Source organism: Nicotiana tabacum, unplaced genomic scaffold, assembly GCF_000715075.1.
Source record: "Nicotiana tabacum cultivar K326 unplaced genomic scaffold, ASM71507v2 Un00065, whole genome shotgun sequence".
In the NCBI taxonomy this organism is placed as follows: Eukaryota; Viridiplantae; Streptophyta; class Magnoliopsida; order Solanales; family Solanaceae; genus Nicotiana; species Nicotiana tabacum.
The window spans coordinates 52,605-73,644 of NW_027438303.1; positions in this window are offsets into that span (position 1 = coordinate 52,605).

A 21,040-nucleotide genomic window follows, 5' to 3' on the forward strand; every position below is an offset into this window, starting at 1 on the left:
AATAATTTGTACATATTCAATAAATATTTTTTGTCACGACCCGAAATTTCCATCTTCGGACCGTGATGGCGCGTAACATTTCACTTGCTAGGCAAGCCAACGTTAGAATAATATTAACCAATTTTTAAATAATTTTTAAATTATTAATAATCCAAGAACAAATGCGAAAGTAAGTTTGAAATATAGTGAATAATCCATAAAAATAACGGTGTCTAAATACCATCCCAGAAATGGTATCACAAGTGCACGAGCTTCTAGAATAAATACAAATAAAGGTCTGAATAAAATAAACCTGTTTGGAAATAATCATACAGCTAAAGTAAAATAGGCGGGGACTTCAGAACTGCGGACGCCATGCAGTTATACCTCAAGTCTCCTCTGATAGCTGAAATCCGAACAAATCTATGGTACGCCGCTGGGACCAACTCCAAAATTTGCACAAGAAGTGGAGAGTGTACTATCAGTACAACCGACCCCATGTACTGGTAAGTGCTGAGCTTAACCTCGACGAAGTAGTGACGAAGCTAAAGCGAGTTACTTACATTACCTATACGCAATATTAGAAACAACAACAATAATAGAAATAAATCAAGTAACTCATTTATAATAATTGAAGCCAACTCAGCAGTCATAACCAATTATCATTTTCATCAATTCAGTTGCAGCGTGTAACCCGCTCTCACAATATATTCACATTCAATTCTGTTGCAGCGTGCAACCCGCTCTCATAACATATTCACATTCGGTTCTGTTGCGGCGTGCAACCCGCTCCTCCAGCATATTCACTTTTAATCAAGTTTGTTGCAGCGTGCAATCCGCTCTCACAACATATTCACATTCGGTTTTGTTGCGGCGTGCAACCCGCTCCTCCAACATATTCATTTTTAATCAAGTGTTTTGCGGCGTGCAACCCGATCCCCGAATATATATATATATATATATATATATATATATATATATATATATATATATATATGTATGTATGTATGTCAACTTTTAAATAAGTTTATTGCGGCGTGCAACCCGATTTTCCAATATGGACTTTTAATAAGTCTGTTGCGGCGTGCAACCCGATCCTCCAATATATTCATTATAATCAATTCTGTTGCGGCGTGCAACCCGCTCCTCCAGTATATTCATTTACCAATTCTTATAGAAGAAATTTCTCCTATAAATGTAACAATTAATATAAAATTATAAGACAACAAGCATACAATAATTATGATTTATTCATGAAACAAACAATGTAAAATAGCAAATTATTATAGAAATCAGGGAGAAAATAGGTAGTTTAATATTTAATATGCTAAATGTCAAATAACAATTAAGACACATAATTCAAGTATCATGTAACAATTAATGCAGGAATTCAACAATTAATATTTGGCAAAGAATGAGAGAGAAACAATTATTATGATAATTAATTCATGATTTAAAATAATTTATGATTTTTCAAGTAATTATGTAAACAATCAATTTGACGACGTATAGACACTCATCACCTCGTCTATACATCGTTCACATGCATTTCACATAACAAATAATTTAAGGGTTCTATTCCCTCAAGTCAAGGTTAACCACGACACTTACCTCGCTTTGCAAAATTCAATCAATTACTCAACCACAACTTTTCCTTTTAAATTTGCCTCCGAAAGCTTCAAATCTATTCACAAATAATTCAATATATTCAATACTAATCATAGGAATTAATTCCATATGAATTTATATATTTTTCGGATAAAAATCCAAAATTTATTAAAATATTCGACAGTGGGACCCACGTCTCAAATCCCCGAAAATCTCACGAAATTCGAACACCCGTTCCGATACGAGTTCAATCATACCAAATTTGTCCAATTCCGATATCAAATGGACCTTTAAATCTTAATTTCTCATTTTTGGAAGATTTTAGAAATATCTGATTTTTCCTCCATAAATTCACAGATTCATGATTATAAATGAGTATGAAATTATGAAATATAATCAATATAGGATAAGGAACACTTACCCCAATATTTTCTCGTAAAAATCGCCCAAAAATCGCCTCTTGAGGTTATAGGTTTTGAAGATTTGGAAAATGAATCAAAAATCCCGTCCAAAAGTCATTTTGTTCAGCTGCAGGTGTCGCAGTTACGACCTTAGCTTCGCAAATGCGAAGAAACACTCGCAATTGCTATGCCCTTCACAATCCCGCTGCCTTCGCAAATGCGAAGATTATGTCGCATTTGCGACAATTGGCCCTTCGCAATTCCGAAGCTAAACTCGCAATTGCGAGAACTGCTGGCCTAGGCTTTCTTTGCAATTGCGATAAAAATCTCGCAATTTCTATACCTTCTTGGTTTGCATTTGCGATGCCTGATCTCGCAATTGCGAGATCAGAGGCCTGCAACAGGTTCAGTTATACTAGCAAAATTTTCTAAGTTCAAAACATCCCGTGGCCTATCTGAAACTCACCCGAGCCCCTCGAGACCTTATCCAAATATCCCAACAAGTCCCGTAAAATCATACGGACTTACGCGCGGTCTCAAATCACATCAAATAACATCGAAATTGCAATTCACACCTCGATTCGGACTTTGAATTTTTAAACTTTTCAATTTGCAAACCTCGTGCCAAAACATATTAAATGAATCCAGAATGACTGCAAATTTGGCACACGAGTCATAAATGACATAATAGAGCTCTTCAAATTTCCAGAATCGGATTCCGGCTCTAATATCAAAAAGTCAACCCCGTGGTCAAACTTAGAATCTTTAGCCTTTAAAGTGCTAGTTCCGTTAAATGATCATAATTTGAGCTAGGGACCTCCAAATTAAATTTCGGGCATACGCCCAAGTCCCAAATCATGATACGAAGCTACCAAAATTGTCAAAATACTGATCTGAGTCCGTTGTCTAAAAATGTTGACCAAAGTCAACTCAGTTGAGTTTTAAAGCTCTATTTCACATTTTAATCTATTTTTCACATGAAAACTTTTCGGAAAATTGTACAGACTGTGCACGCAAGTCGAGAAATAATAAATGGTGCTTTTTGAGGTCTTAAAACACAGAATTACTTATTAAATTTAAATATGATATTTTGGGTCATCACATTTTTAGATCATACAAAGTTTGAATAAAAGTTGTTGGGTTAGGGTCAGCTCAAATGGATAAACTAGATGAAGTTAGGCGGAGCTCAAATGGATAAACTAACATAAACTAAGTTAACTAATGATTGTATTCTATTTTCTGCAAATTTAGGTACTATTTATATATGATTAAAAATTTAATCATTAACTTTAGTTTATGTTTACGAGGGAATTCAAGTTAATATCCAGTCGCTCCATTGTTGTTGTGCATGGGCTGAGTTAGGAGGGTAAGGGAATATCAAGTCGCTCCATTGCTCTCGTGCATGGGTGGAGTTAGGAGGGTAAGGGAGAATGGATAAATTTCATTCGTCAAAAAATTATGTACTACATAAGAGCAGTCCGATGCACAAAGCATCCCGCATTCACATAGGGTCCTAAAAAGAGCTACACCCCTAGGAGTATGATGTATAAAGTCTACCATAATGCAAGCATTAGTGGCGTTTTTACGGCTCAAATCCGTGATGTATAAGTCACATAGAGATAACTTTTCCTTTTGGTAACTAACTTTTTGTATATTAATCATCAGTAATGTCACGACCCCAAATTCACTAGTCGTGATGGCACCAAACCCAATCCACTAGATAAGCCAACTACTAACTATCCAATTTAATTGATATTAACAAGACAAATAAACGATAGTAATTTACTGAATTGTTATACATTTCCCAAGGACTGGTAGTACAAATCATGAGCTTCTAAGAATAGAATTTACAAAGCTGAAATCAAATAAATACATGATCTGTTTGAAAAGTACATAAACAGAGTTTTATAAATCTAAAGCTACCACGTACAAGGGACGGCTACAATCGGTACACAGGTACATCTTCAATCCAGCTCCCATCGAACACAGCAACATCAGCGACCAACATCTGCACGCAAGGTGCAGAAGTGTAATATGAGTACAACCGACCCCATGTACTCAGTAAGTAACAAACCTAACCTTAGGTCGAAAGTAGTGACGAGCTAACACTAGGTCGGATCCAATACCAATGTTTCACAACAGTTCATAATAGCATAGTACAAGTACAAAACGAGTATCTCAGAAATAAAAGGCTCAGTTCGTTCACAGTTCCAGAACAAAATAGGCATTTCTTTTCAAGTATCTAAGTGAAAACCCAAATCAAAGCCAAAATACGAGTAAGTTTGAAAACTGTGATTTTTTGCAAAAATCCTTTCAATAATAAATAAGATGTTCCATTTTTCTTTCAGATAGCAAGTGTAAGATGCCTCTCTATGCCAATATGTAAAAATGTATGAGAAGTCATAAATGACGTGATACTATAAAGCATGAGGAAAAATGCATCTCTATGTTTGTATGTCAAGTGTGCATGCCAAATGCGATGCAAATTAGTTCTAAAGATTATATGAAAACACTCAGAGTAACAATTCACTCCATCCTCCCAGTCACTCAGCACTCAGCACTCGGCACTAGCACTCAGTAGGTACCTGCGCTCACTAGGGGTGTGCAGACTTCGGAGGGGCTCCTACAACCCTAGTACTATAATCTGCACGGACAACTCACGTGTTGCACGAACAACTCACGTGCCATAATATTAATATCTGGAATCGCACGGATAACTCATGTGCTGCACGAACAACTCGCGTGTGATAGTAAGCCAATCTGACTCGCTGCAGCGTGCAACCCGATCCCATAATCATCCTCACAACCAGGACCTCTACCTCACTCAGTTATCAATCTCTCCGGTCTCTCGGGCTCACAATGTCATGATACTAGCCCCAAAATAATGATATGATGCATCAATAAATAACAACAGAGACTGAGATATGATATGCATGTGAATGCGTATGACTAAGTATGTAATGCAATGAAAGCAGATTACTCAACAACAGAAATGACCTCAGTGGGTCCCAATAGGATAAGCACGTAGCTTAGACATGGTTTCTAATATAATCACATCTCGATAACTCTAGTACGTAGAGATTTCATGATTTCGGACAAGTTTAGGTAACTACACAGTACCACAGAAATAACGGAAATCACAGTTCACACGGTGCACGCCCACACACCCGTCACCTAGCATGTACATCACCTCACAATCAAACACATAACACGTATATTCAGGGTTCATACCCTCAACTCTACGGTTAGAAGAGTTACTTACCTCGAACAAGCCAATACCAATGCCGAACAAGCCAATACCAATGCTGAGCAAGCTAAGCAATGCTCCAAAGATTCCATCCCGCGCGTTCCCACCTCCGAACGGCTCGAAGCTAACCAAAAACAACTCAAGTACATCAAACAATGCTAAAGGAACCAATGCCGATCGAAAAAGATCAAATCTTGACAAAATCGACCAAAAGCCCAACCCGGTCCTGTACCTCGGAACCCGACAAAATTTACAAAATCCAACAACCCATTCAATTACGAGTCCAACCATACTAGTTTCACTCAAATCCGACTCCAATTCGATGTTCAAAACTCAAAAATTCACATTATGAAACTTTAGGCCAAAACCCCCAATTTCCTCTTTAAAATTCACAATCCAATTACAAAAAACGAAGGTAGATTCATGAAATATTAGCAAAACCGAGTTGAGAACACTTACCCTAATCCTTATGATGAAAATTGCTCCAAGAATTGCCTCATTCCAAGATGCATAGCTCCCAAAATGTAAAAATGTCTGAAACCTTCGAAATAGAGTACTATATACACTGCCCAGACGTCCTCTTTCGTGAACGCGGGAAAACCATCGTGTATGCGATGAATAAAACTCACACTGCCACAAAAGACTCTACGCGTTCGCGATACACCCCACGCGACCGCGATGAACACTGCTGCAAAAGCTTCGCGAACACGACTGAACTTACGCGATCGCATAGAAGAATGTTCAAATTCCCAGCTGCCAACCTCAACATTACTCGAACGCGATAATCCATACGCGAACGCGAAAAGGACTTGCCCCAACTCTACACGAATGCGGGACATACTTCGCGATCACGAAGAACAATTTGCTGCTGCCATCAAAATACACTATGCATTTGTGACACTTGCCACGCGAACGCGATGAAGGACTGAGACACCAGAAACCAGCAGGACACAGCAGTGTAAACATGAAGGAAAATGATCCGAAATCAATCTAAAACATGCCCGAGCCCCTCGAGACCACGTCCAAACATACCAACATGTCCCCTAACATATCACGGACCTACTCGAAGCCTCAAAACACACATAACAACATCGAAATGACGAATCACACCTCAATTCGAAATCAATGAACTTTGAAACTTCAAGCTTCCACAACCGATGCCGAAACCTATCAAATCATACCCGATTGACCTCAAATTTTGCCGACAAGTCACTTTTGACTTTACGGACCTATTCCAACTTTCGAAATCGGAATCCGACCCCAATATCAACAAGTCTACTTCCGGTCAAACTTTCTAAAATTTCAATATTCCCCATTTCTAGCCAAATTCAACCACGGACCTCCAAATCACAATCCGCACGCGCTCCTAAGTCCAAAATCACCAACGAAGCTAACAGAACCATCAAAATTCTAATCCGAGATCAAATGCTAAAAAGTCAAACTTGGTCAACTCTTTAAAATTTAAAGCTCCCTAGTTGAGAATCATTCTTCCAAATCAGTCCCGAATAACCTGAAAACCAAAACCGACGATTTACACTAATCAAAATACATCATACGGAGCTACTCACTCCCGTAAACTACCGAACGAAGTGCAAATGCTCAAAACGATCGATTGGGTCGTTACATTCTCCCCCACTTAAACATACATTCGTCCTCGAACGTGTCCAGAGTTGTTCCAAAAGCCATCAAATCGCCATGTAACCTTACCATGCACATACCCGGGGGTGATCTCACGACACCCTATCCTATATAGGCCCGACAATATAACATAATTGTAGTTTCTTAATTCAATCTAGCCCATAAACCTTAGAATCCAATTTCCAACATCCACAATTTCTATAAGATCAGAATCGAGTAACCTACACCTTGTATAAGTCTGAACAAGCTATACCAAGCCGCAACCATAACCCAAGATACAATCGCATGATATATCACATAACACAGATACTCGAAGCAATAATTTTTAATCACAGTAGTTGCTCAAAACAACCCTATTCCGGTAATAAACCTCATGTCAAACCAAACCTCGTCCTAAAACTTTCGTACACTGCCGATGATGAAAGAAACACGCGGAAACTCATAACCATTCATCAGACCAACAAGTCATAGAGCTCCCTCTCCTCCTACAAGAACTATAGCCAATTTCTAAGCCGACTTCCAATATTATCCTTCCAAATATACCACAATCAAATCCGATAGCATCTATTCTAGGTCCAATGAACTCATCTCATCCAACACGACCACTCTAGTGACATGACACACCCATACAATCTAAAGCCACAACCCGTGCAATCCGTGCACCAATAAGCAATATTCCAATTGTACTCAATCATGGAAAATGACTCAAACGAGAGAACCGTCCTGCAAGCTCAACAAGTACCACCACAACGAAATGCTTAAACCCATCACATACCATAGAACCATAACACACAAATCTAACACAAAGGATCATATCTTAACATAACTCTGCCGCAACGTGCGACCCCATCCAAACACTGGCCCATATGAAACACCTCGAGCCACCGTGCTCAAAATCAATAACTAGACACAATTTGACAACAAGTACCCATAGTGCATTACCGTAACCCCGGAGAGCAAATAACACAATACCACAATACGAAAAGAACATAGCCAATGCACAAACAATCACGTAATACTCTTCTCGCTCAAATTCCGCTATAAAGCCCAAATAGAACCACACCGTGTGTCCATATAACCCACGAATCGCAACCCCTCGTAGCATATAAGAGTAACTCACAGATCATTATAGAACAAGATAAGCTCAACAACAACCGAATGGCACATTTCTAAATAATAGCAGTACGGAGCCAACAAATCCGACTCGATGTAGAATACACATCCTAGTTGGGCCAACCAATGGGCCACCAAATCAACTCTGATCACCCACCAATAGATAGATAACCCTCCAAAAGTCCACAATGATTGAATCATAACACATACTATCATCTGGCTAGCTTCGGCCACAACTTCATAGTCCACAACCATGAAATAATCTGTTCCTGAGAACTCCCAGTTTCCAACTCCATAGGACACACGAATCACTATATTTGATCCCACCTCAACTGCCCAAATGTCTAACAAATCTCTCATACACGGTCATCCAACAAGGAATACTTCTAAAAATCGTTCGTGCCGCATGGCAAAATTTGAATATCAGCAATCGATCAACCAGGAGAGTGCCACAATACCAATGAAGTATCCATAAATCAAAACACAGTGCGCCTCCTGGAATGTACACTCACCTCAAGCAATACCAAAAAAGTAATATCATTCACTTAGTCATTTGAAACCGTCTATGATGCTTAAGGATCTTCCTTTCAAAACTGAATCGTGACCTAGCACCTGCAAATCTCACTCCTACACAACACACCGCATCTATCATGCCATCATATAAAAAATATGAGAACCTCATCATCACTCTGAGTCACAAGTAGAATACATATCCGATCAGCCAAAAGCCTTCCATTTGATCACATCCTGGAGAAAATCACTATACACCACATGCTCCTCACGCCAGTAGGTAATATACCCCTCGAACCGTGGTAGAAACCATTGAGAACTCTTCGAAGTCCATCTGCACATAACCAAGCTATCAGAACCGAATCTCTCTAACTCAACCCAGCCACGCAGGTCACCAAAACCCAAGAGCATTGCCATGAAACCCCTGTAGAGACTAGCTACATCATAAGTACCCAAAGAACCAATTATATCCATTACTGTGTTGATCCAACCTACTACCACGTTGTCCTATTTCTCTAAGTCCCTCCTAAATTGCCTTCAAATTGATACTTCTCCTTACTAGAACACCAAAATCCTTAACTAAGATTCACCACACAAGAGACCCTATTATAAAACCACAACGCCCTAAAGCCCATAAGCCGTTGACTTCCCTCTTAAGCACCCCAAAGCACCACAACCGCAACACCCACTCTAAGGACACCTTATGTGAACCTAAAACTGTTTCCTCCACCTTCTTGATGCTGAAATGCATAATCCACAACGGTATAAAAATGCCACAAGTCTCGACACCATCCAATGTAACTCTCAGTTTCTAGCCATATACAAATCTTGAAAATTCCAAATCGCTACATATAAATCTTGAATCCATCGGAACCATTCTCGAGAGTCATCCACTCTACTCAAAACTCAATTAAAACTACCAAACGGACCAAACGACCTATGTCCCATTAGCACACCAACACCCAAGGGAGTAACCCACACTCCTAAGCAACCGAGCAATTTTCTACTCCATGTACATTACATCCTTCGCGAATAACCACTCAATTATTCGATAATGCCCATATACCCATAGAGTGTAATGCAACCCGTACCCAGAAATTCCCTTACTCGAGTCATCCTCGATCTCAGCCTCTGCAAATCATAACTTATTCACAAGTATACCTCAAACCGAAACCAATACAACACAGATCCGTGCAATCAACTTATTAATAGCAGACTCCCCCACTTGGCTCAAAGCCAAGGAATAAAGCATCTAATAACTTACAATAGCCACCCCTATACTGGAATAATACCGCAATAGGATTAAACTAAATCCTTCATAAGCTCATGGAACGCAAACCATATACCACCTCAAATCATCCGCAAATCTCGCGTTCATCCTCGTGATGGTTAAGCCAACTTCTACGAGCGATCCAAACTCAAATTGCAACATATATCATTCACTGGTAAAATAGAACTCTCTACAAAACATCATAGGGATCACATAACCTCGGACACCTCAGGAGATAACCCACATGTTGTGCCTCAAACTGACATCTCTTATACCCTTTCATGACTACAACTACTAAGCAATCACTTAATTTCCCTGAGTCTTAACTAATAACACAATATGAAAATCTACGTCACTCCACAACTAAACAACATGAGAGGTCCTTCAACACACCCATAACTCGAGGCCATACGCCAAATCAAGACATAAATCAAACACCCAATAGTCCTTGCTATTTCTCAATTAAACTCTTCCCGTCACATTCGAACAATCTGAACACAGCTCGCAGTCGCATTATACTCACCACATAGTCATCCAATCACATTTTCCACTAATAAGGGCACCAACGGACATATAAGTCCCAAAATCACATGCTCACTCAATCGAAATTTTCATGCTCGGGTTACCGTAAAAACCCGGCCTCAAGTCCTCCGGACTGGCCCATCGTCAGCATGCCAAAATCACATCTCGCACCTCAACCATAGAATCACAAGTCGTCGTTGCACAGCTGATATTGAGCGCTCATGTGCACATACGAATGCGTGGAAGGATTTCAAAAGGTTACGCTTAAAGCTGAATCAATGCCGCAAGATAAGGAAAGAAAGATGGGAAGTATATCCTAAATGTCCTGTAGCCTCTCGAAGATAGGTATGGACGTCATCATACCGATCCACAAGACTCTACTAGACACTTGCTCATGATATATAGAACCTATGAACGTAGAGCTCTGATACCAACTTGTCAGGACCCCAAATTCACTAGTCGTGATGGCACCTAACCCAACCCGCTAGGTAAGCCAACTAGTAACTATCCAGTTTCAATGATATTAACAAGACAAATAAACGATAGTAATTTACTGAATTTTTATACATTTTCCAAGGATTGGTAGTACAAATTATGAGCTTTTAAGAATAGAATTTAAAAATCTGAAATAAAATAAATACATCGTTTGTTTGAAAAGTACATAAACAGAGTTTTATAGATCTAAAGCTACCACTAACAAGGGGCAGCTACAACCGGGACGCAGGTACATCTTCAATCCAGCTCCCATCGAACACAGCAACATCAGCGACCAACATCTGCACGCAAGGTGCAGAAGTGTAGTATGAGTACAACTAACCCCATGTACTCAGTAAGTAACAAACCTAACCTTAGATTGAAAGTTGTGATGAGCTAACATAAGGTCGGGTCCAATACCAATGTTCCACAACAGTTCATAAAAGCATAGTACAAGTACAAAACGAGTATCTCAGAAATAAAAGGCTCAGTTCGTTCATAGTTCCAGAAAAAAATAGGCATATCTTTTCAAGTGTCTCAGTGAAAACCCAAATCTTTTACCGAAAAAGCCAAAATACGAGTAAGTTTAAAAACTGTGATTTTTCTCAAAATCCTTTCAACAATAAATAAGATGTTTCATTTTCCTTTCAGATAGCAAGTGTAAGATGCCTCTCTATGCCCATATGTAAAACTGTATGAGAAGTCATAAATGACGTGATACTATACAGCATGAAGAAAAATACATCTTTATCCTTGTATGCCAAGTGTGCATGCCAAATGCGATACATATCAGTGATAAAGATCATATGCATACTCTAGAATATCAATTCACTTCGTCCTCCCAGTCACTCAACACTCGGCACTCGCACTCAGTAGGTACCTGCGCTCACTGGGTTTGTGCAGACTCCGGAGGGGCTCCTACAACCCAAGCGCTATAATCTGCATGGGTAACTCACGTGCCATAATATCAATATCTGGAATCACACGGACAACTCACGTGCTATAGTAAGCCAATATGACCCACTGCGGTGTGCAACCCGATTCCATAATCATCCTCACAACCAGGCCCTCAGCCTTACTCAGTCATCAATCTCTCCAGTCTCTCAGGCTCACAATATCATGATACTAGTCCGAAAACAATGATATGATGCATCAATAAATAACAACGAGAGACTGAGATATGATATGCTTGTGAATGCGTATGAGTGAGTATGTAATGCAATGAAAGTAGATTACTCAACAACATAAATGACCTCAGTGGGTCCCAACAGGATAAGCATATAGCCTAGACATGGTTTCTAACATAATCACAGCTCGATAACTCTAGTACGTAGAGATTTCATGATTTCAGACAAGTTCAGGTAATTACACAGTACCACAGAAATAACGGAAATCACAGCTCACATGGTGCACGCCCACACGCCCGTCACCTAGCATGTGCATCACCTCAAAATCAAATATATAATACGTATATTCAGGGTTCATAACCTCAGCTCCAAGATTAGAAGAGTTAGGTACCTCGAAGAGGCCAATACCAATGCCGAGTTAGCCAAGCGATGCTCCAAAGATGCCATCCCGCGCGTTCCGAGCTCCGAATGGCTCAAAACTAACTAAAAACAACTCGAGTACATCAAACAATGCTAAAGGAACCAATCCCAATTGAAAAAGATCAAATCTTGAATCAAAATCCCAAAATCAGCCAAACGCCCAACTCGGGCCCACACCTCTGAACCCGACAAAATTTACAAAATCTAGCAACCCATTCAATTACGAGTCCAACCATACTAGTTTTACTCAAATACAACTCCAATTCGATGTTCAAAACGCTAATATTCACATTATGAAACTTTAGGCCAAAACCCCCAATTTCCTGTTTAAAATTCACAATCCAATTACAAAAAACAAAGGTAGATTCATGAAATATAACCAAAACCGAGTAGAGAACACTTACCCTAATCCTTGTGATGAAAATTGCTCCAAGAATCACCTCATTCCGAACTCCATAGCTCCCAAAATGTAAAAATGTCTGAAACCTTCAAAATAGAGTACTATATACACTGCCCAGACGTCCTCTTTCGCGAACGCGGGAAAGCCATCGCGTACGCGATGAATAAAACTCACACTACCACAAACGACTCTACACATTTGCGATACACCCCACGCAAACACAATGAACACTGCTGCCAAAGCTTTGCGAACGCGACTAAACTTATGCGATCGCATAGAAGAATGCTCAAATTCCCAGCTGCCAACCTCAACACTACGCGAACGCGATCCTCCACACGCGAATGCGAAGAGGACTTGCCCCAACTCTACGCGAACATGGGACATACTTCACGATCGTGAAGAACAATTTGATGCTTCCATCAAAATACACTACGCGATTGCGACACTTGCCACGCGAATGCGATGAAGGATTGAGACACTAGAAACCAGCAGGACACAACAGTATAAACATGAAGGAAAATGATCTGAAATCAATCTGAAACATGCCCGAGCCCCTCGGGACCACGTCTAAACATACCAACAAGTCCCCTAACATAACACGGACCTACTCGAGGCCTCAAAACACACATAACAATATCAAAACGATGAATCACACCTCAATTCAAAATCAATAAACTTTGAAACTTCAAGCTTCCACAACCGATGCCGGAACCTATCAAATTACGTCCGATTGACCTCATATTTTGCACACAAGTCACATTTTACATTACGGACTTTTCAAACTTCCAGAATTGGAATCCAACCCCGATATCAAAAAGTTTGCTCCCGATCAAACTTTTCAAAATTTTAACTTTCGTCATTTCAAGCCAAATTCAACCACGGACCTCCAAATCACAATTCGAATGAGCTCCTAAGTCCAAAATCACCCAGCTGAGTTAACGAAACCATCAAAATTCTAATCCGAGGTCAAATTTTAAAAAGTTAAACTTGGTTAACTCTTTCAAATTTAAAGCTCCCTAGTTGAGAATCATTCTTCCAAATTAATCCCGAATAACCTGAAAAGCAAAATCAAAGATTCACACAAATCAAAAGAAAATCATATGGAGCTACTCATGCCCGTAAACTACCGAGCGAAGTGCAAATACTCAAAACGATCGATTGGGCCGTTACAAGTAAAAACTGTACAAAGCCATAGCTAGCGACCACTTCTAGCTATCATATTTACATATGAATCTCAAAAATAACTAAGAGTCCATCTAGAATCTATAGCTATGAACTAGTTTTGAAATTCTAAGAGGGGCTCAGACACAACATACATATGCTATATCCTTGGCTATACGTTCCTATCTTGCACTTTCCTTCTCAAATATTCTCGTATTTCTCTCTATCTATATACAGTATACAACTTCAATGTATATCATTTTGAAAATTTGAGCAACTTGTGACTTCACACTTAAGATCTCCTAATTACCTGTTGCATATGAGACTTCATGTTCCCTGTTGTAATAGCTTGGTTGTGTGTCCAATTCATTAACCTGTTCATCAATGCCTTCGTATAAACACATTTCACATACATATGACTCTAGATTCATCCACTTGCTGGTATAAGCTGCATTTATTCTATATATACATACCCCATCCGATCAATCTATCAGATGTAAACAATCTGTCTTGCATTTGCAACCAAAGTGTGAATCGAGCCTTTGGTCTTCCTGCATGGACAAACATCAAACATTTCCATGGACTTCTTGACTGTTCTCCCAGTAAGTGCAAATAAAATTGGCTGATGATACTCTTTCCTCGACGTAAGGGCATTGATGATGTCCCCAGATTATTCCTTACTTCCATAACTTTTCTCACCATCCTGTTTGTCTACTTTGGCACTGGCACTTGTTCCATCCTTTGTACCTTTATATAGTAAGTGTGTATCCGATGTATCCGCAGTTATCTTTCTTGCTTTCTAAATCCCAATACAACTTTGTAGTGGTTGACTTTTTCCATACTCTGATGTTAATCATATTCAGCCCTACTACACTTCTTGGGGAACAAAGTTTGTCCCATGCTACTAGTGCTTTCCTTGTTAGTATATTGCTGCCCGACCATAGGTAGATCCTACAGTAAGCCTCCACTGTTTTTATCACCTTTGCTAGTAGGTCAAATAATTATGCCCAGTAAGATTAAATACCAAATAGTACACTTTGTATAAGTTGAGCTCTTCCCGCATAGGACAATTTTTTGGTTGTCTATGATGTGATTCTTTCCACCATTTTCTCAATGAGGGGTTGTCATTGTATGGGGGACAACTTCTTTGTAAACAAAGGAACCCCCAAATATTGAAAAGGTAATTCTCCCATTGTGAAGCCCTGCTATTGTAGTATCTGCTCTTTATCAGCCTGTGGTACACCTCCAAAATATATTGAGTTCTTTCCTAAATTGGCTTGCAAGCCTAATGCCTTTGCGAACTGATTGAAGCATTGTTGGAGTTCTATTATAGATAATATATCACTTCTTGAAAACATCAATAGGTCATCAGCAAAGCATAGATGAGTGATAGCCAACTTTGCACATCTAGGATGATAGTGAATATTTTACCTCTCAACCATTACCTTTAGATTTCGACTCAAATATTCCATTGAAATAATGAACAAGAAAGGAGACATAGAATATCCTTTCCTCAGACCTTTTGTAGCATTGAAAGGCTCAGTTTGTTCACCATTGACCACTGTAGTATAGTTCACTCTTATGATACACTCCATCACCCATGCAGTAAACTTAATAGGGAAACCCAATTCAGACATAAGTTGCTCCAAATAGATCCATTTAACAAAATCATAGACTTTCTGTAGGTCTATTTTGACTATGCACCTTGGTGACACGCAATTTCTTGTGTATGCCTTGATTAATTCATGGGCCATGATGATATTATCTCATATCTTTCTACCCGGGATAAATCCATCTTGGGAATCATATATAATACTGTCAATCACCTTCAGTATCCTTGTTGTTAGTACCTTGGAGATTTACTTGTATAGCTCAGTATAACATGCTATTGGTTTGTATTCCTTTATTGTTGTTGGGTTTTCATTCTTTAGGATCAATGTGGTGGTTGTACAATTAATGTCTCTATACATTCTCCTTGTAGTGAAAAACTCTCTTACTGCTTTAATCACCTCTTCTCCAATGATGTGCCAAGCTTTCTTGAAGAAGGCATCATTGAAGCCATCAACTCCTGGGAATTTGTCATCTCCTATGGATTACAGTCCTTCTACAACTTCTTTCTCTGTCACCTCTGCACAAAGCATCTTCTTTTGTTGGTGAGTTAGCATTGGTCCTTTCTTCATGATAACTCTATTAACTACTGGAAGGCTTGTTACAGCTAATCCCATTAGACTTTTGTAGAACTGGATAACCTCCTCTCTGATTCCTGTTGGCTCAATGATCTTTTTCTCATCTAGAGATGTTAGTTCTTTGATATGTTTCTTATGATTTCTTTTCTTCATTTTTGCTGAGAACTATTTTGTATTTGAATCCCTTAATTGTATCCTCCTTTCTCTAGACTTCTATTTCATAATACTCTATTCTACCATTGACCATTTCTCCAGATTTTGCAGTGTGTTCCTCTCTTGTTCTAATATATCATCAGTCCAGTTCTGTTGCAACTTGTTCTGAATTACAGTCACCTCAGTTCTAGTAGCTTCAATTTTTTGAGGCACCGCATTAAACTCTCTGTTATTCATCTTTCTTAGTCTTGGCCAAGGTATTTTCAACTTCATCCATATGCTCTCATGGCGCAAGAGTCATTTAGTTGCTGCCAGGTACCCTCTACCAGAGGTTCAAATTCATTATGTTCACCCTAGATATTGAAGAATGTAAAAGGACTCTTTATGTTCATCTGAGTTGGTTCCATAGGGAGTAACATAGGTGCATGATCAGATATCCCCGACATGCCATACTTCCTTTTTACATTACACCATTTCATCATCTATTCAGAGTTGCCAAAGGCTCTGTCTATTCTACTCAGAATTGTATCCACTATTTGTTGCTTGTTAGCCCATGTATAGTAGTCTCCTCTCTATGATAATTCATTCAGCTTTATTCTCTATATGCAATCAACAAAATATTCAATGCCAGCCTAGTGAGCAGAATTACCATGCAATCTTTCCTGTGGGTACAACTAAGAATTAAAGTCTCCTAGCACTAGCTAAGGCTTGGTAATTCCCAGAGCTAGTCCTTTTAATGTTTCCCATAAATATTTCCTCTGTTCATTTGTGTTGAATCTATAAATGATAGTTAAGTCACACTCTACTTCTGCACTTCTTCCTCTAATTTCACAGTGTAACAATTGTGAACTTTCTGCTTTCTTGTCCATTGTGTAAATGTTACTGTCCCATATTATCCATATTCGACCGTTACTTGTTGTTGAATAGTTATTGCATAAGACCCATCCTTGAACAATATTATTACTTATAACTCCAGCTTTATGTTCCTTCACTCCAGTTTCAATTAGACTAGCTAGTCCAATTGTTTTTATTTTCAGTATGTTTCTCAGTTCCTTCTACTTATACCTCTTATTCACCTCTCTTATGTTGCAGAATCGCCATGGCATAGTATACGTTTTGTTCCTTGCCACGATCCAAAATCTCATCATAGGCGTCGTTCTCTAAGACTAGGTAAGCCGATTACAAACAACAGTTAAGTCAATTTAAAATTTATATTTTAAAAGCAGAGTTAACAGTACACCTAAATAAAGTGAAACCAACCTACGCAACAATAATCACAACAACCTTCCAAGACTATGTAATACAGAGTCAAGAACTTTAGCTGAATACATAAAAATATCTCAAAAATAAAATACAATACTGTTCGGACAACGAGTTAATAGTACAATCAAAAGGAAAAGGGCTCCAAAGGACTGCGATGATCAAGAAGCTCTACCTTGAATCCTTGCGATCAAGAAACTAACTTTGCCTGAGTCCAATATCACCAATACCTAGATTTGCACAAAGCAATATGCAGAAGTGTAGTATGAGTAAACCACAGTCGGTACCCAGTCAGTATCAAGAGTAACCTCGGTGGAGTAGTGACGAGGTACAAGTTAAGAAACCTACTAGTCATAATAACCTATGCAGTATATAAGTATAAACCTAATAATAAAAGCAAGAATCAGTAACTGGAAACATGGAATAAACATGTGATATAAACAGTAAAGTAATCAAAATACCGTTAAAGAACCAGTGAAACCAAATAAGGGAAAACAAATGACCCAACTAATCAAGCAGTTCTAACACAGGTCTTATAACACTACTCTGAGATACTTTATCTCATAATCACAAGTCACGAGTCCCAAATCACAAATCATATGCTCACAGCACCTCGTGCTCACATTATCAATCACGACCACACGGATAACTCATGTGCCAATATCTCAATCCGCCCGGTATGGTCACATACTCAATATCACAATGGAAGCAGATAATACAAGAATACATGGGCATGATCAATAAATATCAAGTTTTATACTTCTAAACTGGTATAAGTAGCGTGCTACGGTGTATGCTTGTGCGAGTATACTAATATAGTCCAAGTCAACAAGTAATCAAGGACATCAAGTAGCTCATTGAAAGCAACACAACAAGTCACGTAAGGTGCATGACATACATAAGGAAAATCACACCATCACACGAATAACATCAACATAATTCCACTAGGCCATTACATATCTTTCGAGAAATATACACCTTTATCTCTTCGTATTGACAACATCATAATAGCAACCTATATCGCTTCGCCCCAATATTTAATACAATAGCCATCTGTAACACTCCGCATAATTGCCACTCATATCGTTCCGCCCGGAAAATAACACAATAGTCACCCATATCATTTTGCCTAGATAATATATCAATAGCCACCCGTGTCACTCGCATATCAATAGCCACCCGTGTCACTCGCATATCAATAGCCACCCATGTCACTCGCATAAATCAACTCATACCACAAGTGCCCATAGGCAAAAACTATCATGACCCAATTCTGTACTAGGTCGAAACTGCACCTAACGCCACCATTAGCCAAGCTCATAAGCGAAACTACTATTTATTTACTCCTTTTTAACATACTTTTAACTACACTAAATTTCATGCAAATGTGACAAGTCTTTTTAAACAAAATATCAATATAATAAGTACATAGTCTGCGGCGATCAAAATGACAAGTACAGCAGTACATAAGTGCTACAAATCCCCAAAATTCGGCATCACAAGTACATGAGCAATCTAGAGAATTTACAAAACTACTAAAAACTATTGTCCGAAAGTAATAGACATGAATAGTAAATAATATGGAAGGAGACTCCGGTGCTACGGATCGTACCAAGGTAGGCAGCTCACCCCTAATCTCCGAAATGACCAGTTACGCGCCCGCATGAGCACTTGTGGAACCTGTCTCAGTACCTGCACATCAGTGCAGAAGTGTAGTGTGAGTACGAAGAACAACGCGTACTCAGTAAGTATCTAGCCTAACCTCGAAGAAGTAGTGACGAGGGGTTGAATTGACACTTACTAGAGGTCAGTAATAATAATGAAAATGCATAAAGTAGACATGGTGAATATACAACAAGTATCAATGAGACAAATAAAAGAAACTACAATAAATACAACAGGAATCCGTAACATATCACCAATATCTCACAACTGGCCGTGAAGACCCTAACTCCATTACATCCAAACTGGAACCCGTTTTGATTATTTAGCACGAAGTTGCCGAGACGAACGGCCCGATCCCATAAGAATAGTGTTACTCAGTACTGCCTAAGCGAATGACCCGATCTCATTAGAGTAGTGTTACAATCATACTGCCAAGGCGAACAACCCAATCCCATATGAGTGGTGTTACCATACTGCTGAGGCAAACGGCCCGATCCCATAAGAGGTGTGTTGCTGTACTACCAAGGTGAATGGTCTGATCCTATAAGAGTGGTGTTACTATACTTCCGAGGCGAACGACCCGATCCCATTAGATTAGAGAAGTTTACCTCACTCGCAGAAGTACTTGCGAAGCGAGAGGACGTGGATTTTTCATAGTTATTACATATTCCTTAATTTTCCAAAATAAGAAGGCTAAGTCGATAATTGCAACTTTAAAATCCCTAGTCTCAGCCCTATTCAACACAATTAATACGCCTGATAAACACAACCGTACAATTAAAGGCAAGATGTGGATCTAAGTCTACCCGAACATATCACGGAATATAGCTATGCACGGACTCTCGTATCCTAGTACGTACGTAGCTCCCCACACAAGTAATATACAACAAGATACACCTAAGGGGATGAGTTCCCTCTTACAAGGTTAGTCAAGGGACTTACCTCATTTTTAGGCTCACTTCCGATCCACTAATCCGCTCTAAAAGCCCCAAGTCGATGCCCAACAATCTGAAACTAGTCAAATATTGTATAATTTAATCAATATATACTCAAAGGTTCATAATTTAGCTATTAGAGTAATTACCCAACCCATAGCCTCACAAACTAAAATATATAATTTTTACTTAGTTCCATAACCAATTTCATGGCCAAATCTCATTTTTACCAAAACCTTAGGTTTTTCTCAAAATCCCATTAATTTCACTATTTTTCCATGTTAAATCTACCTATGATTGGCGTATTTAGCTAAAGAAGTGATAGGGATCACTTACCTCTTGATGTTTATGAAATCCCTCCACAAAATGCTCTCAAAATCGCCTAAGACCAAGTGAAAATGAGGGAAATAAAGTCAAGTCCCGTAATAAAAGATCTTGCACTAGTCGCAGAATTTGCAAATGTGAAGGTCGCAAATGCGACAAAACCATCGCAAATGTGAAGGCTGGCCATCTCTACTATGGTCGCAAATGCGACCAAATTTTCGCAAATTTGAAGAGGGGCAGGTTCGCAAAAGCGGTAGGATCTTCGCAAATGTAAAATCCTCAGTGCCTTCCCAACTTTGCAAATGCAGAAGGTTCCTCGCAAATGCGAATAAAACTTCGCTTTTGCGATACCTGAGGCACCAACAAAAAAAACTAGAAAAAACTAAATTCCTTTAACCCCTCCGAACGCGTCCGAAACTCACCCGAGCCCTCGGGGCTCTGAACCAAATGTCCATGCAAGTCTAAAAATATCATACAAACTTGCTCGCGCGATCGAAATACCAAAATAACATCTAGAATCACGAATCAGATGCCAAGACACATGAATTAAATCATGAAACTCAAAAACTTCTAAAAACACTTCCACGCGTCCAATTCCTATTAAATCAACTCGAAATGACACCAAATTGTGCGTGCAAGTCATAAAT